Raw genomic sequence first — 18,484 nt, forward strand, 5'->3', positions numbered from 1 at the left:
GAAGCATCTGCTGGGGTCTACCAACTATGGAATAAGAATAAATGTTGTTTTCTATTCTACAACAGGGGTCCAAATACTTATTGGTAGACAGTGTATACCCTACTTTATGGCTGGCGCCCCACATGGCGTAAACACCACTGAAAAAAACGCAGCATTTTACAGTCACAGGAAGGTGAAACCCTTCCCCACTTTGTGGAAATTACGCGAAGCAAACACTCTGCATTGCACCATGTCAATTATACCTACAGAAATGCCGCTGGGTTCCTCATAGGTATAATGGAAACAAAGTTGGCAGAGGAAACCTCTGCAGACTTTCTGTGAAAAGTGTTGTATTAAAAACCGTGATGTGCTGCAGGACATTAAGTGGGGGTCTTAGCTTAAATCTTCATTTATGAGGCCTAGAATAAGGCTGGATTCAAGTGAATATTGTGCAAAATAGGCGTGGAAAAAATACAGCTGATTTGCACCAGAGCGATGACTGTTTTCACGGATATCTCATACATTTCAGTGCACTGGAGGATCTGTGCCAAAAATAACACACGATGTATTTTTTAACAGTCCAAAAAAATGGGTCTTATTAACAGCCCCCATTCACACATGTCAATTATGGTTTTCATGTGAATGTAGACTAATACAAGATTTAACCGTTTATGTTGTTAACTAGGGTTGAGCGATTGTGTTCGGAAAAAATCGGATTCCGATCGGCGATCGAGAAAATTTCACGATCGCGATCGGAATTCCGAACACAATCTTTTTAGGTGGGATCAGGATCGGTAGTATTTCCCACAATGCCTTCACACTGAGTATATAGTGTATACTCAGTGTGAAGGCTCCGCTGTGGTTCCATAGGAATGAATGGAAGCAGCCGACACACAGCCTTATCCCCCTGCATGCCGGCTGCCTCCATTCATTCTAATGGGAGACTAAACTAACATGTCTCGTAGCTACTTACCTCCAGAGATGGCTGCTCCGCTGCTGTTCGCCTCGCTGCCACTCCCAGTGACGTCAGTGACGCTGCCACGCCTCGTGACGTCTCCCCTCCCAGTACCCGTCCACACTCTCCTATCCCGCCCACACTCTCCTAACCTGGCAGGGAGGGGGCCGCGAGGCGAAGAAGGCTGCAGCTGGAGCGGCAGCTAGGCGAAGATCACCGGGCACCGGAGCAGCCATCTCTGCAGGTAAGTGGACACCAGGGGGGACTAAGTAGCCAGAGGATTTAAAAAAAAAATCCTCTGGCTACTTAGTGATTCACTACACAGCGTGGATTCTAACAATTGTTAGATTCCATGCTGTATAGTGAATAGGATTGCTTTTAAAATCCGATCTCCGATTAATAAAAAAATCCCATTGATTTGCATTGGGATCGGAATTGTGATCGAGATCGGGTTCGAATGAAAAATGATCGGAAATCGGATTTTAAAATCGATCCTGAAAAGTCAGGATCAGCTCAACCCTATTGTTAACCTCACGTTTCCTATCACGCTTAAAATTACTAAATATACTACCCAAAAATTGGCATCTCTCTTTCATTATACTACCATACATTTACAATTACATTTGACATCCTTTTGCTATATCTGTAGTATTTCTTGAAATGCGCTGGAAATGTTATTAACAAGATGGGTTGGACCATGCAAAATGTTTTTCTGAATTTTGTAATGTACCTTTATATCTTGTAGTATTTTTCTTTAAAATAATACAATTAAAAAAATGTATAACCAACCCAGCTCATTGGGAATTGGCTCACCCATCTCTGGTCACATTGAGGTTGCGTAGGTCAGACGTAGTAGTAGGACTTGATACAAAAGTGTTCTTATATTGAGGACAATGGGCACCTTGATGTTAACTGAGTTATTACATCATAGTGCACACAATGCAGCTCTGCTATATGTCGTAAAATCCCATGTTATTGATACATTACTCATTGTAAGCCGATGGCTGGTCAGGTAATGGAGGGGATGTACATCTCGCCCAGACTGCTCAGGTGAGAGAGATGAGACAACTCCAGAAGGAATATTTGTTCTCAGCAGACAACTTTCGTCTGCTGAGCATTTTGGTAAATGCTCAGTATTGGGCTGGATTTTTAGGAATGACAGGTAGGTTGGTAGTGGGACCTGTCATTCCACCCCCCTCCAGTCCACACTTTGTGGATGTTACAGCAGCAACTCAGCAGCAAAGAGTCTCTTCATCAAGGGAGGCTTAAGAAGTCAGCTCCAGCAGCAACACTTTGGCAGAGTTTGGCTGGAGATCCAAACAGAGAGGTCTTATTTTTGGAGCTGTGTCCTGATGACTCAACTGGCTTTTGGATTTCTGTTCTTCTAGGTGAGGTAACCTATTCTATGTTTAGTTAGAGCCTAGCCGGGCAGGGATTTATTTTTGTATTGTTTCCTTTTGTTGCTACACTATATTTTTGAGTGAAAATAAATAGAGATGAGCGAACACTAAAATGTTCGAGGTTCGAAATTCGATTCGAACAGCCGCTCAATGTTCGTGTGTTCGAACGGGTTTCGAACCCCATTATAGTCTATGGGGAACAGATACTCGTTAAGGGGGAAACCCAAATCCGTGTCTGGAGGGTCACCAAGTCCACTATGACACCCCAGGAAATGATGCCAACACCTCTGGAATGACACTGGGACAGCAGGGGAAGCATGTCTGGGGGCATCTAACACACCAAAGACCCTCTATTACCCCAACATCACAGCCTAACAACTACACACTTTACACACTCAATACCACCTCTCTGACAGTAGGAAAACACCTTGAAACATGTGTATTTGGCACTTGCAGTGAGGAGAGCTTGTCACCAGCAGTGAATTTGGCCCTTGTAGTAAGTTGAGGTTGGCACCAACATTTGTTTTGAAAATCAGGGTGGATTGAGCCTCTAACCAGCAGAGTTTGGGCAAATTCATGGTGGAGGGAGCCTCTAAACACCCCAGTTTGGGCAAATTCATGGTGGAGGGAGCCTCTAAAAACCCCAGTTTGGACCAATTCATGGTGGAGGGAGCCTCTAACCAGCCCAGTTTGGGCAAATTCATGGTGGAGGGAGCCTCTAAAAAACCCAGTTTGGACCAATTCATGGTGGAGGGAGCCTCTAACCAGCCCAGTTTGGGCAAATTCATGGTGGAGGGAGCCTCTAACCAGCCCAGTTTGGACCAATTAATGGTGGAGGGAGCCTCTAACCAGCCCAGTTTGGACCAATTAATGGTGGAGGGAGCCTCTAACCAGCCCAGTTTGAACCAATTCATGGTGGAGGGAGCCTCTAAACAGCCCAGTTTGGGCAAATTCATGGTGGAGGGAGCCTCTAAAAAACCCAGTTTGGACCAATTCATGGTGGAGGGAGCCTCTAACCAGCCCAGTTTGGACCAATTAATGGTGGAGGGAGCCTCTAACCAGCCCAGTTTGGACCAATTCATGGTGGAGGGAGCCTCTAAACAGCCAAGTTTTGGGAAATTCATGGTGGAGGGAGCCTCTAACCAGCCCAGTTTGGACCAATTCATGGTGGAGGGAGCCTCTAAACAGCCAAGTTTTGGGAAATTCATGGTGGAGGGAGCCTCTAACCAGCCCAGTTTGGACCAATTCATGGTGGAGGGAGCCTCTAAAAAACCCAGTTTGGACCAATTCATGGTGGAGGGAGCCTCTAAACAGCCCAGTTTGGGCAAATTCATGGTGGAGGGAGCCTCTAACCAGCCCAGTTTGGACCAATTAATGGTGGAGGGAGCCTCTAAACAGCCCAGTTTGGGCAAATTCATGGTGGAGGGAGCCTCTAACCAGCCCAGTTTGGACCAATTCATGGTGGAGGGAGCCTCTAACCAGCCCAGTTTGGGCAAATTCATGGTGGAGGGAGCCTCTAAAAAACCCAGTTTGGACCAATTCATGGTGGAGGGAGCCTCTAACCAGCCCAGTTTGGGCAAATTCATGGTGGAGGGAGCCTCTAACCAGCCCAGTTTGGACCAATTAATGGTGGAGGGAGCCTCTAACCAGCCCAGTTTGGACCAATTCATGGTGGAGGGAGCCTCTAACCAGCCCAGTTTGGACCAATTAATGGTGGAGGGAGCCTCTAAACAGCCAAGTTTTGGGAAATTCATGGTGGAGGGAGCCTCTAACCAGCCCAGTTTGGACCAATTCATGGTGGAGGGAGCCTCTAAACAGCCCAGTTTGGGCAAATTCATGGTGGAGGGAGCCTCTAAAAAACCCAGTTTGGACCAATTCATGGTGGAGGGAGCCTCTAATTAGCCCAGTTTGGACCAATTAATTGTGGAGGGAGCCTCTAACCAGCCCAGTTTGGACCAATTAATGGTGGAGGGAGCCTCTAAACAGCCCAGTTTGGGCAAATTCATGGTGGAGGGAGCCTCTAACCAGCCCAGTTTGGACCAATTAATGGTGGAGGGAGCCTCTAACCAGCCCAGTTTGGACCAATTAATGGTGGAGGGAGCCTCTAACCACCCCAGTTTGGACCAATTCATGGTGGAGGGAGCCTCTAACCAGCCCAGTTTGGACCAATTCATGGTGGAGGGAGCCTCTAAAAAACCCAGTTTGGACCAATTCATGGTGGAGGGAGCCTCTAAACAGCCCAGTTTGGGCAAATTCATGGTGGAGGGAGCCTCTAAAAAACCCAGTTTGGACCAATTCATGGTGGAGGGAGCCTCTAACCAGCCCAGTTTGGACCAATTAATGGTGGAGGGAGCCTCTAAACAGCCAAGTTTGGACCAATTCATGGTGGAGGGAGCCTCTAAAAACCCCAGTTTGGACCAATTCATGGTGGAGGGAGCCTCTAACCAGCCCAGTTTGGACCAATTAATGGTGGAGGGAGCCTCTAACCAGCCCAGTTTGGACCAATTAATGGTGGAGGGAGCCTCTAACCACCCCAGTTTGGACCAATTCATGGTGGAGGGAGCCTCTAAACAGCCAAGTTTGGACCAATTCATGGTGAAGGGAGCCTCTAAAAACCCGTTTGGACCAATTCATGGTGGAGGGAGCCTCTAACCAGCCCAGTTTGGGCAAATTCATGGTGGAGGGAGCCTCTAAACAGCCCAGTTTGGGCAAATTCATGGTGGAGGGAGCCTCTAACCAGCCCAGTTTGGACCAATTAATGGTGGAGGGAGCCTCTAACCAGCCCAGTTTGGACCAATTAATGGTGGAGGGAGCCTCTAACCACCCCAGTTTGGACCAATTCATGGTGGAGGGAGCCTCTAAACAGCCAAGTTTGGACCAATTCATGGTGGAGGGAGCCTCTAAAAACCCCAGTTTGGACCAATTCATGGTGGAGGGAGCCTCTAACCAGCCCAGTTTGGACCAATTAATGGTGGAGGGAGCCTCTAAACAGCCAAGTTTTGGGAAATTCATGGTGGAGGGAGCCTCTAACCAGCCCAGTTTGGACCAATTCATGGTGGAGGGAGCCTCTAAAAAACCCAGTTTGGACCAATTCATGGTGGAGGGAGCCTCTAACCAGCCCAGTTTGGACCAATTCATGGTGGAGGGAGCCTCTAAACAGCCCAGTTTGGGCAAATTCATGGTGGAGGGAGCCTCTAAAAAACCCAGTTTGGACCAATTCATGGTGGAGGGAGCCTCTAATTAGCCCAGTTTGGACCAATTAATTGTGGAGGGAGCCTCTAACCAGCCCAGTTTGGACCAATTAATGGTGGAGGGAGCCTCTAAACAGCCCAGTTTGGGCAAATTCATGGTGGAGGGAGCCTCTAACCAGCCCAGTTTGGACCAATTAATGGTGGAGGGAGCCTCTAACCAGCCCAGTTTGGACCAATTAATGGTGGAGGGAGCCTCTAACCACCCCAGTTTGGACCAATTCATGGTGGAGGGAGCCTCTAACCAGCCCAGTTTGGACCAATTCATGGTGGAGGGAGCCTCTAAAAAACCCAGTTTGGACCAATTCATGGTGGAGGGAGCCTCTAAACAGCCCAGTTTGGGCAAATTCATGGTGGAGGGAGCCTCTAAAAAACCCAGTTTGGACCAATTCATGGTGGAGGGAGCCTCTAACCAGCCCAGTTTGGACCAATTAATGGTGGAGGGAGCCTCTAAACAGCCAAGTTTGGACCAATTCATGGTGGAGGGAGCCTCTAAAAACCCCAGTTTGGACCAATTCATGGTGGAGGGAGCCTCTAACCAGCCCAGTTTGGACCAATTAATGGTGGAGGGAGCCTCTAACCAGCCCAGTTTGGACCAATTAATGGTGGAGGGAGCCTCTAACCACCCCAGTTTGGACCAATTCATGGTGGAGGGAGCCTCTAAACAGCCAAGTTTGGACCAATTCATGGTGAAGGGAGCCTCTAAAAACCCGTTTGGACCAATTCATGGTGGAGGGAGCCTCTAACCAGCCCAGTTTGGGCAAATTCATGGTGGAGGGAGCCTCTAAACAGCCCAGTTTGGGCAAATTCATGGTGGAGGGAGCCTCTAACCAGCCCAGTTTGGACCAATTAATGGTGGAGGGAGCCTCTAACCAGCCCAGTTTGGACCAATTAATGGTGGAGGGAGCCTCTAACCACCCCAGTTTGGACCAATTCATGGTGGAGGGAGCCTCTAAACAGCCAAGTTTGGACCAATTCATGGTGGAGGGAGCCTCTAAAAACCCCAGTTTGGACCAATTCATGGTGGAGGGAGCCTCTAACCAGCCCAGTTTGGACCAATTAATGGTGGAGGGAGCCTCTAAACAGCCAAGTTTTGGGAAATTCATGGTGGAGGGAGCCTCTAACCAGCCCAGTTTGGACCAATTCATGGTGGAGGGAGCCTCTAAAAAACCCAGTTTGGACCAATTCATGGTGGAGGGAGCCTCTAAACAGCCCAGTTTGGGCAAATTCATGGTGGAGGGAGCCTCTAACCAGCCCAGTTTGGACCAATTAATGGTGGAGGGAGCCTCTAAACAGCCCAGTTTGGGCAAATTCATGGTGGAGGGAGCCTCTAACCAGCCCAGTTTGGACCAATTCATGGTGGAGGGAGCCTCTAACCAGCCCAGTTTGGGCAAATTCATGGTGGAGGGAGCCTCTAAAAAACCCAGTTTGGACCAATTCATGGTGGAGGGAGCCTCTAACCAGCCCAGTTTGGGCAAATTCATGGTGGAGGGAGCCTCTAACCAGCCCAGTTTGGACCAATTAATGGTGGAGGGAGCCTCTAACCAGCCCAGTTTGGACCAATTCATGGTGGAGGGAGCCTCTAACCAGCCCAGTTTGGACCAATTAATGGTGGAGGGAGCCTCTAAACAGCCAAGTTTTGGGAAATTCATGGTGGAGGGAGCCTCTAACCAGCCCAGTTTGGACCAATTCATGGTGGAGGGAGCCTCTAAACAGCCCAGTTTGGGCAAATTCATGGTGGAGGGAGCCTCTAAAAAACCCAGTTTGGACCAATTCATGGTGGAGGGAGCCTCTAATTAGCCCAGTTTGGACCAATTAATTGTGGAGGGAGCCTCTAACCAGCCCAGTTTGGACCAATTAATGGTGGAGGGAGCCTCTAAACAGCCCAGTTTGGGCAAATTCATGGTGGAGGGAGCCTCTAACCAGCCCAGTTTGGACCAATTAATGGTGGAGGGAGCCTCTAACCAGCCCAGTTTGGACCAATTAATGGTGGAGGGAGCCTCTAACCACCCCAGTTTGGACCAATTCATGGTGGAGGGAGCCTCTAACCAGCCCAGTTTGGACCAATTCATGGTGGAGGGAGCCTCTAAAAAACCCAGTTTGGACCAATTCATGGTGGAGGGAGCCTCTAAACAGCCCAGTTTGGGCAAATTCATGGTGGAGGGAGCCTCTAAAAAACCCAGTTTGGACCAATTCATGGTGGAGGGAGCCTCTAACCAGCCCAGTTTGGACCAATTAATGGTGGAGGGAGCCTCTAAACAGCCAAGTTTGGACCAATTCATGGTGGAGGGAGCCTCTAAAAACCCCAGTTTGGACCAATTCATGGTGGAGGGAGCCTCTAACCAGCCCAGTTTGGACCAATTAATGGTGGAGGGAGCCTCTAACCAGCCCAGTTTGGACCAATTAATGGTGGAGGGAGCCTCTAACCACCCCAGTTTGGACCAATTCATGGTGGAGGGAGCCTCTAAACAGCCAAGTTTGGACCAATTCATGGTGAAGGGAGCCTCTAAAAACCCGTTTGGACCAATTCATGGTGGAGGGAGCCTCTAACCAGCCCAGTTTGGGCAAATTCATGGTGGAGGGAGCCTCTAAACAGCCCAGTTTGGGCAAATTCATGGTGGAGGGAGCCTCTAACCAGCCCAGTTTGGACCAATTAATGGTGGAGGGAGCCTCTAACCAGCCCAGTTTGGACCAATTAATGGTGGAGGGAGCCTCTAACCACCCCAGTTTGGACCAATTCATGGTGGAGGGAGCCTCTAAACAGCCAAGTTTGGACCAATTCATGGTGGAGGGAGCCTCTAAAAACCCCAGTTTGGACCAATTCATGGTGGAGGGAGCCTCTAATCAGCCCAGTTTGGACCAATTAATGGTGGAGGGAGCCTCTAAACAGCCAAGTTTTGGGAAATTCATGGTGGAGGGAGCCTCTAACCAGCCCAGTTTGGACCAATTCATGGTGGAGGGAGCCTCTAAACAGCCCAGTTTGGGCAAATTCATGGTGGAGGGAGCCTCTAAAAAACCCAGTTTGGACCAATTCATGGTGGAGGGAGCCTCTAATTAGCCCAGTTTGGACCAATTAATTGTGGAGGGAGCCTCTAACCAGCCCAGTTTGGACCAATTAATGGTGGAGGGAGCCTCTAAACAGCCCAGTTTGGGCAAATTCATGGTGGAGGGAGCCTCTAACCAGCCCAGTTTGGACCAATTAATGGTGGAGGGAGCCTCTAACCAGCCCAGTTTGGACCAATTAATGGTGGAGGGAGCCTCTAACCACCCCAGTTTGGACCAATTCATGGTGGAGGGAGCCTCTAACCAGCCCAGTTTGGACCAATTCATGGTGGAGGGAGCCTCTAACCAGCCCAGTTTGGACCAATTAATGGTGGAGGGAGCCTCTAACCACCCCAGTTTGGACCAATTCATGGTGGAGGGAGCCTCTAAAAAACCCAGTTTGGACCAATTCATGGTGGAGGGAGCCTCTAAACAGCCCAGTTTGGGCAAATTCATGGTGGAGGGAGCCTCTAAACAGCCCAGTTTGGGCAAATTCATGGTGGAGGGAGCCTCTAACCAGCCCAGTTTGGACCAATTAATGGTGGAGGGAGCCTCTAACCAGCCCAGTTTGGACCAATTCATGGTGGAGGGAGCCTCTAAACAGCCCAGTTTGGGCAAATTCATGGTGGAAGGAGCCTCTAACCAGCAGAGTTGTGGGAAAGCAGGGTGGAGGGAGCCTCTAACCAGCAGAGTTGGTGGAAATCAGGGTGGAGGGAGCCTCTAACCAGCAGAGTTGGGGGAAATCATGTTGGAGGGAGCCTAGTATTAGCAGAATTGTGCAACGCTTATGGTGGATGAGTATGAGGATGCGGAGGAATTGGAGAGGTTGAGTACAGACATGGAGTTTCATGTTGGGGTGCTTTACACAGGTGGGCACAAAAATGAAGGCTCTATCCAGTGGTGGTTCATTTTTATCAAAGTGAGCCGGTCGGCACTCTCAGCTGACAGACGGGTGCGCTTGTCAGTGATGATGCCACCGGCTGCACTGAACACCCTCTCAGATAGGACGCTGGCGGCAGGACAGGACAGCACCTCCAAGGCATATAGGGCAAGTTCAAGCCACAGGTCCAACTTCGACACCCAATACGTGTAGGGCGCAGAGGGGTCGGAGAGGACAGGGCTGTGGTCGGAAAGGTATTCCCGCAACATGCGCCTATACTTCTCACGCCTGGTGACACTAGGACCCTCCGTGGCGGCACTTTGGCGAGGGGGTGCCATCAAGGTGTCCCAGACCTTAGACAGTGTGCCCCTCGTTTGTGTGGACCGGTGAGAACTTGGTTGCCTACTGGAGGAACTGCCCTCCCTGCCACCACTGTCACATGCTGGAAACATCTCCATCATATTCTGCACCAATTGCCTGTGGCAAGCATTGATGCGATTGGCCCTCCCCTCTACCGGAATAAAAGACGAGATGTTGTTTTTATACCGGGGGTCAAGGATAGCAAAGATCCAGTACTGGTTGTCCTCCATGATTTTGACAATACGCTTGTCGGTTGTAAAGCACCCCAACATGAACTCAGCCATGTCTGCCACAGTGTTAGTTGGCATGACTCCTCTGGCCCCACCGGAAAGTTCAATCTCCATTTCCTCCTCATCCTCCATGTCTACCCATCCGCGCTGCAACAATGGGACGATTCGAAGTTGCCCGGAAGCCTCCTGTATCACCATCACATCATCGGACAACTCTTCTTCCTCCTCCTCCTCCTCCTCCTCCATTAAACGCAGTGAAGCGGACAGATGTGTGGACCTACTCTCCAGCTGTGACGGATCGGATGCTATCCCTAACTCCTCTGTGTGATCTGAGTTATCCCTGATGTCAATCAGGGATTCTCTCAGAACACACAAGAGCGGGATTGTAAGGCTCACCATCGCATCCTCAGAGCTCACCCTCCTTGTGGACTCCTCAAAGACCCGTAGGATGTCACAAAGGTCTCTCATCCATGGCCACTCATGGATGTGAAACTGAGGCAGCTGACTTTGTGGCACCCTAGGGTTTTGTAGCTGGTATTCCATCAAAGGTCTCTGCTGCTCAACCACTCTATTCAACATCTGAAACGTTGAGTTCCAGCGTGTGGGGACGTCGCACAAAAGCCGGTGTTGTGGCACATGCAGGCGTTGCTGGAGAGATTTTAAGCTAGCAGCGGCTACTGTCGACTTGCGAAAGTGGGCGCACATGCGCCGCACTTTCACCAGTAGCTCTGGAACATTGGGGTAGCTCTTTAGGAAACGTTGCACCACTAGGTTGAAGACGTGGGCCAGGCATGGAACATGTTGGAGTCCGGCAAGCTCCAGAGCTGCTACCAGGTTCCGGCCGTTATCACAAACGACCATGCCTGGGCCCAGGTGCAGCGGCTCAAACCATATTGCCGTCTCATCGAGGAGGGCATCCCTCACCTCGGAGGCAGTGTGCTGTCTGTCCCCCAAGCTGATCAGCTTCAGCACAGCCTGCTGACGTCTACCAACGCCAGTGCTGCAACGTTTCCAACTCGTAGCTGGGGTCAATCTAACAGCGGAGGAGGAGGCGGTGGCGGAGGAGGAGGCGGAGGAGGAGGCGGTAGAGGAGGAGGAGGAGGGGGGTGTTCTTCTCGTGTCCCTGCCAGGAATGTTAGGCGGGGAGACGAGGTACACCGGGCCAGTTTGGGAAGCAGTCCCAGCCTCAACTACATTTACCCAGTGTGCCGTCAGTGAAATGTAGCGTCCCTGTCCGCATGCACTTGTCCACGCGTCGGTGGTCAAGTGGACCTTTGTGCAAAGCGCGGAACTAAGGGCCCGCCTGATGTTGAGTGACACGTGCTGGTGCAAGGCGGGGACGGCACACCGGGAGAAGTAGTGACGGCTAGGGACGGCATAGCGAGGTGCCGCAGTTGCCATCAGGTCCAGGAAGGCGGGAGTTTCAACAAGCCGGAACGCCAACATCTCCTGGGCCAGCAGTTTAGCGATGTTGGCGTTCAAGGCTTGCGCGTGTGGGTGGTTAGCAGTGTATTTCTGCCGCCGCTCCAATGTCTGAGAGATGGTGGGTTGTTGTAAAGAAACGCCTGATGGTGCCTTTGATGGTGCAGGAGAAGGAGATAAGACAGGACCAGGGGAGGATGAGGTAGAAGTCAACAAAGTGGCGGAGGCAGATGAAGTGGTGTCCTGGCTCGTCCTCTGGAGTGCATCGCCAGCACAGTCAGCAGTGGCAGTGGCAGAGGCAGAGGCAGAGGCAGTGGCAGTGGCGTGAACGGCAGGCGGCCTTTGTCCTGCCGTTGCTGCCTGCCACTGATTCCAGTGCTTGGATTCCAAATGACGGCGCATTGAAGTGGTGGACAGGTTGCTCTTCTCAGAGCCCCTAATCAATTTCGAGAGGCAAATTGTGCAGACAACACTATATCTGTCCTCGGCGCATTCCTTGAAAAAACTCCACACCTTCGAGAAACGTGCCCTCGAGGTGGGAGTTTTTCGGGGCTGGGTACGAACTGGAACATCTTGGGAGATTCCGGGTGTGGCCTGGCTTCGCCTAAGCTGCTGACCTCTGCCTCTGCCTCTAGCTACCCTTTTTGGTGCTGCACCTGCCTCAACATCCACACTACTTTCCCCGCTTGACATCCCCCCTGTCCAGGTCGGGTCAGTGTCCTCATCATCCACCACTTCCTCTTCCAACTCCTGTCTCATCTCCTCCTCCCGCACAATGCGCCAGTCAACTGGATGCCCTGACGGCAACTGCGTCACATCATCGTCGATGAGGGTGGGTTGCTGGTCATCCACCACCAAATCGAACGGAGATGGAGGAGACTCTAGTGTTTGAGCATCTGGACACAGATGCTCCTCTGTTAGGTTCGTGGAATCGTGACGTGGAGAGGCAGGTTGAGGGACAATGAAAGGAGCGGAGAACAGCTCTGGGGAGCAGGGACAGTTTGGGTTATTGTTCTGTAAAGCTTCGGAATTTTGGGAGGAAGGAAGACAAGACTGTTGGGTAATAGGAGGAGAGGAGGCAGAGTCTGACTGGCTGCTGGACAATGTGCTGTAAGCGTTCTCTGACAGCCATTGCAAGACCTGTTCCTGGTTCTCGGGCCTACTAAGGTTTGTACCCTGCAGTTTAGTTAATGTGGCAAGCAACCCTGGCACTGTGGAGTGGCGCAATGCTTGCTGCCCCACAGGAGTAGGCACGGGACGCCCTGTGGCTTCACTGCTACCTTGCTCCCCAGAACCATTCCCCCGACCTCGCCCACGGCCTCGTCCACGTCCCTTTCCGGGAGCCTTGCGCATTTTGAATTCCTAGTTAGAAATTGGCACTGTATACCAGTAGTAAAAATTGTGGGTGCACGTAACCCCAATATATTCTTTGAATTCCCAGTCAGACACTGGCACTATATGGCAGTAGCAAGAAATGAGGGTATTTGTATTCCCAATATACTCTTTGAATTCCCAGTCAGACAATGGCACTGTATACCAGTAGTAAAAATTGTGGGTGCACGTAACCCCAATATATTCTTTGAATTCCCAGTCAGACACTGGCACTATATGGCAGTAGCAAGAAATGAGGGTATTTGTATTCCCAATATACTCTTTGAATTCCCAGTCAGACAATGGCACTGTATACCAGTAGTAAAAATTGTGGGTGCACGTAACCCCAATATATTCTTTGAATTACCAGTCAGAAACTGGCACTATATGGCAGTAGCAAGAAATGAGGGTATTTATAACCCCAATATATTCTTTGAATTCCCAGTCAGACAATGGCACTGTATACCAGTAGTAAAAATTGTGGGTGCACGTAACCCCAATATATTCTTTGAATTACCAGTCAGAAACTGGCACTATATGGCAGTAGCAAGAAATGAGGGTATTTGTATTCCCAATATACTCTTTGAATTCCCAGTCAGACAATGGCACTGTATACCAGTAGTAAAAATTGTGGGTGCACGTAACCCCAATATATTCTTTGAATTACCAGTCAGAAACTGGCACTATATGGCAGTAGCAAGAAATGAGGGTATTTATAACCCCAATATATTCTTTGAATTCCCAGTCAGACAATGGCACTGTATACCAGTAGTAAAAATTGTGGGTGCACGTAACCCCAATATATTCTTTGAATTCCCAGTCAGAAACTGGCACTATATGGCAGTAGCAAGAAATGAGGGTATTTGTATTCCCAATATACTCTTTGAATTCCCAGTCAGACAATGGCACTGTATACCAGTAGTAAAAATTGTGGGTGCACGTAACCCCAATATATTCTTTGAATTACCAGTCAGAAACTGGCACTATATGGCAGTAGCAAGAAATGAGGGTATTTATAACCCCAATATATTCTTTGAATTCCCAGTCAGACAATGGCACTGTATACCAGTAGTAAAAATTGTGGGTGCACGTAACCCCAATATATTCTTTGAATTCCCAGTCAGAAACTGGCACTATATGGCAGTAGCAAGAAATGAGGGTATTTGTATTCCCAATATACTCTTTGAATTCCCAGTCAGACAATGGCACTGTATACCAGTAGTAAAAATTGTGGGTGCACGTAACCCCAATATATTCTTTGAATTACCAGTCAGAAACTGGCACTATATGGCAGTAGCAAGAAATGAGGGTATTTATAACCCCAATATATTCTTTGAATTCCCAGTCAGACAATGGCACTGTATACCAGTAGTAAAAATTGTGGGTGCACGTAACCCCAATATATTCTTTGAATTACCAGTCAGAAACTGGCACTATATGGCAGTAGCAAGAAATGAGGGTATTTGTATTCCCAATATACTCTTTGAATTCCCAGTCAGACAATGGCACTGTATACCAGTAGTAAAAATTGTGGGTGCACGTAACCCCAATATATTCTTTGAATTACCAGTCAGAAACTGGCACTATATGGCAGTAGCAAGAAATGAGGGTATTTATAACCCCAATATATTCTTTGAATTCCCAGTCAGACAATGGCACTGTATACCAGTAGTAAAAATTGTGGGTGCACGTAACCCCAATATATTCTTTGAATTCCCAGTCAGAAACTGGCACTATATGGCAGTAGCAAGAAATGAGGGTATTTGTATTCCCAATATACTCTTTGAATTCCCAGTCAGACAATGGCACTGTATACCAGTAGTAAAAATTGTGGGTGCACGTAACCCCAATATATTCTTTGAATTACCAGTCAGAAACTGGCACTATATGGCAGTAGCAAGAAATGAGGGTATTTATAACCCCAATATATTCTTTGAATTCCCAGTCAGACAATGGCACTGTATACCAGTAGTAAAAATTGTGGGTGCACGTAACCCCAATATATTCTTTGAATTCCCAGTCAGAAACTGGCACTATATGGCAGTAGCAAGAAATGAGGGTATTTGTATTCCCAATATATTCTTTGAATTCCCAGTCAGACAATGGCACTGTATACCAGTAGTAAAAATTGTGGGTGCACGTAACCCCAATATATTCTTTGAATTACCAGTCAGAAACTGGCACTATATGGCAGTAGCAAGAAATGAGGGTATTTATAACCCCAATATATTCTTTGAATTCCCAGTCAGACAATGGCACTGTATACCAGTAGTAAAAATTGTGGGTGCACGTAACCCCAATATATTCTTTGAATTCCCAGTCAGAAACTGGCACTATATGGCAGTAGCAAGAAATGAGGGTATTTGTATTCCCAATATACTCTTTGAATTCCCAGTCAGACAATGGCACTGTATACCAGTAGTAAAAATTGTGGGTGCACGTAACCCCAATATATTCTTTGAATTACCAGTCAGAAACTGGCACTATATGGCAGTAGCAAGAAATGAGGGTATTTGTATTCCCAATATATTCTTTGAATTCCCAGTCAGACAATGGCACTGTATACCAGTAGTAAAAATTGTGGGTGTATATAGCCCCAATTCTATTGCTAGGGGACTTGCAGGGTATTTCTGGGGTGAAGGTGGGGGGGCACACCGTTGGAACGGGTATCGGGGTATATATCGGGTATACGGGAATACACTGACAGTGTATTCCATTCAGGATCCGCGGAAAGCTGGGTTGCGGCGATTGAGCCCGTCAGTGCCACGTTACACTGACAAGCTTCTCCCTGGAATTTAGCTCTTATAAGAGCTGTTGGTTGTCTTCTCCTTCCTATCCTAGCCTGTCCCTGCCTACCCAGAATCTAAGCCCTAGCTAGCTGGACGGAAACCTCCGTCCTCGGTGAATTGCAAGCTCAGAATGACGCGAAGCTGGGCGGCGCTGTTCTTTTAAATTAGAGGTCACATGTTTTCGGCAGCCAATGGGTTTTGCCTACTTTTTTCAACGTCACCGGTGTCGTAGTTCCTGTCCCACCTACCCTGCGCTGTTATTGGAGCAAAAAAGGCGCCAGGGAAGGTGGGAGGGGAATCGAGTAATGGCGCACTTTACCACGCGGTGTTCGATTCGATTCGAACATGCCGAACAGCCTAATATCCGATCGAACATGAGTTCGATAGAACACTGTTCGCTCATCTCTAAAAATAAACTCTAACTTTGTTTTGGACTAAAGAAACTGGACTTGTGTGTCTCTGCCACCACACCTAGCAACCCCAGACCCTGACACCATCTATGCGTGACAATGCTCACTTACCTGAGTCTCTCTATAGCAATAGCTCTTTGCTTCTCCCAGTACATGTAGCCTCATCTGCTCTCCACACATTGCTCTTCCTCTGTCCCCTGGAGGTATGCAGCTCCTCCCCTGGTCTTATATTGTCTTTATGTAGTAATAATCTGTATAAGTCTTTCCTGCCCTGCAATACAAAGGGGATTCCAAAGTCTTTATTTATTGGTTCTCACGAGGGCGATTGCGAAATACAACAAAAACATACAGACTTTTCACAGGGCAAAGTGCACTATGTTAGGAGTATTTAGGTTCATTACTTTCTATTTTTCTTACCTGGGGAGTTTTTGGCTGCGCGGTGTCTGGGGTGGCATCCTGGCGCTGCGGGGTTGTCCTGTCGTGGGTATTGGTGCACACCTTCTGACTTGCACGTGCGCACTGATGGTAGGCAGCTTTATCTCCTGGTTGATTAGTCTGTCCTCCCATTTGCACCTGGGAGGAGTGGTCTCTACTCTGTATTTAAACCCATGCCTCCCATGGTTCTGTGCTGAGTGTCGCTTTTACAGAGCTAGGCCTTAGCAGGAGGAGTAGGTGGTTATCTTGGATAGAGGAAGTTCCGTGGTTGGTTTTTGGGAGGTTTGGGTGAAGGAGTTGGTTTGTGTGTTTTCCCTTCTGTGTTCACCAATCCTCCCTCTGTGTATAATTGACTGTGTGAGTGAATTGCCTTATCCTTTGATTTCTACTCAGTTTCCCTGTGTTTGTTTCCTAGTGTAAGGTTCCTTCCCATATTGGTTTGGGGGAATCCTTTCCCACATTTTTCCTGTGTGCTGCTTGTGTTGTTAGTCAGCGCACACCCTTGTCAGTCCCTGTCAGTAGCAGCTTCACTTGTTCGTTAGGGGTGACCCCCTTTAGTCTCCAGTCCCTAGAGTTCTTATAGGGCATTCCTTCTCCCACTTCCCTCTAGGCCTACGGTATCAGTGAGAGAGGAGCTGTCGGGGTCAGGCTTAGCCTGAGACCAGCCGACCCACACCCGTGAGGCAGGGACCGGGATAGCTAGTGGGAGTAGTGCAGGGCAAGATTTCCTACTGCTATTCCTTAGCCCCGTTGCAGCTACCTGGACTGACATAACACACTATTTTTCAAGAAACAGAAAACAAACCTCAAAACAGCCTTCAGAGGCTATCCTTTGCACATCTTGGGAGGATATGATGAGTAATTTGAATGTGATTTTTGCAACCACTAGGGGGAGCTCTCGACACACTGATGGCACCACTCCAGGAATTTTAGCTTTTCCATGTTAGTAATAGGCAATGAATAAACAATAGAGTACAAACAGCTCTTATCCAGTTCTTTTATTATGTAACTGGCAGCCTCTACTCAAAGTTACAACATAACGTTTCACTTTAGACTGATAGTCACTTTTTACTGCATATCTATGAGATTCAATTAATCTGCAAAGATTAAATCACTCCAAGTTTTCAGCTTTGTTTTCAGTTTTCAGCTTTGCCTGCACCATTACTGCTGTTTGCCAAATGTATTTTATAGGTTGGACCCAACCCAGCTCTCATGCTGATTTCCGAGGATTTTTCCCTTAGATGCTGACAAGTATACTGACTAGGGTTGAGCGATCGGGAAAGATCGGATCCCTATCGACGATCGAGCAAATCTCATGATTGCGATCGGCTGGAAAATGATTGAAAATCGGATTTTAAAAACATTCCTGAAATCTCTAGATCAGCTCAACCCTAGAATACATAAACTCCTAAATAGGACTGAGAGATTGGGATCGGGAAAAATCAGATCCCGATCGGCGATCAAGCAAATTTCACGATTGGGATCGGCTGGAAAATGATTGAAAATTGAATTTTAAAAACGATCCTGAAATCTCAAGATTGGCTCAACCCTAATACTGACCACAGCATCAAAGTGGATAGATATCCTGCCGTCTACCTGAGCCAAGCGGCCATGTGTTTGTGCGGCACTAGTGGGAACAGAGAGCAATACGAGTTCCCTAGTTACTTCACTGGGTAAAAGTGTTTGCGCAGCTCTAATGTGAACAGGCTGCAATGAAGCTTTCTCCAGTTGACTTCACTTGTCAAATGTACTTGTGCAGCACTAATGTGTACAGGCTGCAATGCAGTTTCCCCCAGTTGACTTCACTGGGTAGATACACCTGTGTATAGTGCTGGGTGAAGCTGACAGAAGCCTTGCAACAGACCTCTGCTAAATACAGCAGAGGGATAGGTACTAGCAACTGCTTCACCCTGCTACACGGTAAAGGTTGCCAGGGGTTAAACGTCACCTCTGGCCAGTAACA

Source organism: Leptodactylus fuscus, chromosome 3, assembly GCF_031893055.1.
Source record: "Leptodactylus fuscus isolate aLepFus1 chromosome 3, aLepFus1.hap2, whole genome shotgun sequence".
Taxonomy (NCBI): domain Eukaryota; kingdom Metazoa; phylum Chordata; class Amphibia; order Anura; family Leptodactylidae; genus Leptodactylus; species Leptodactylus fuscus.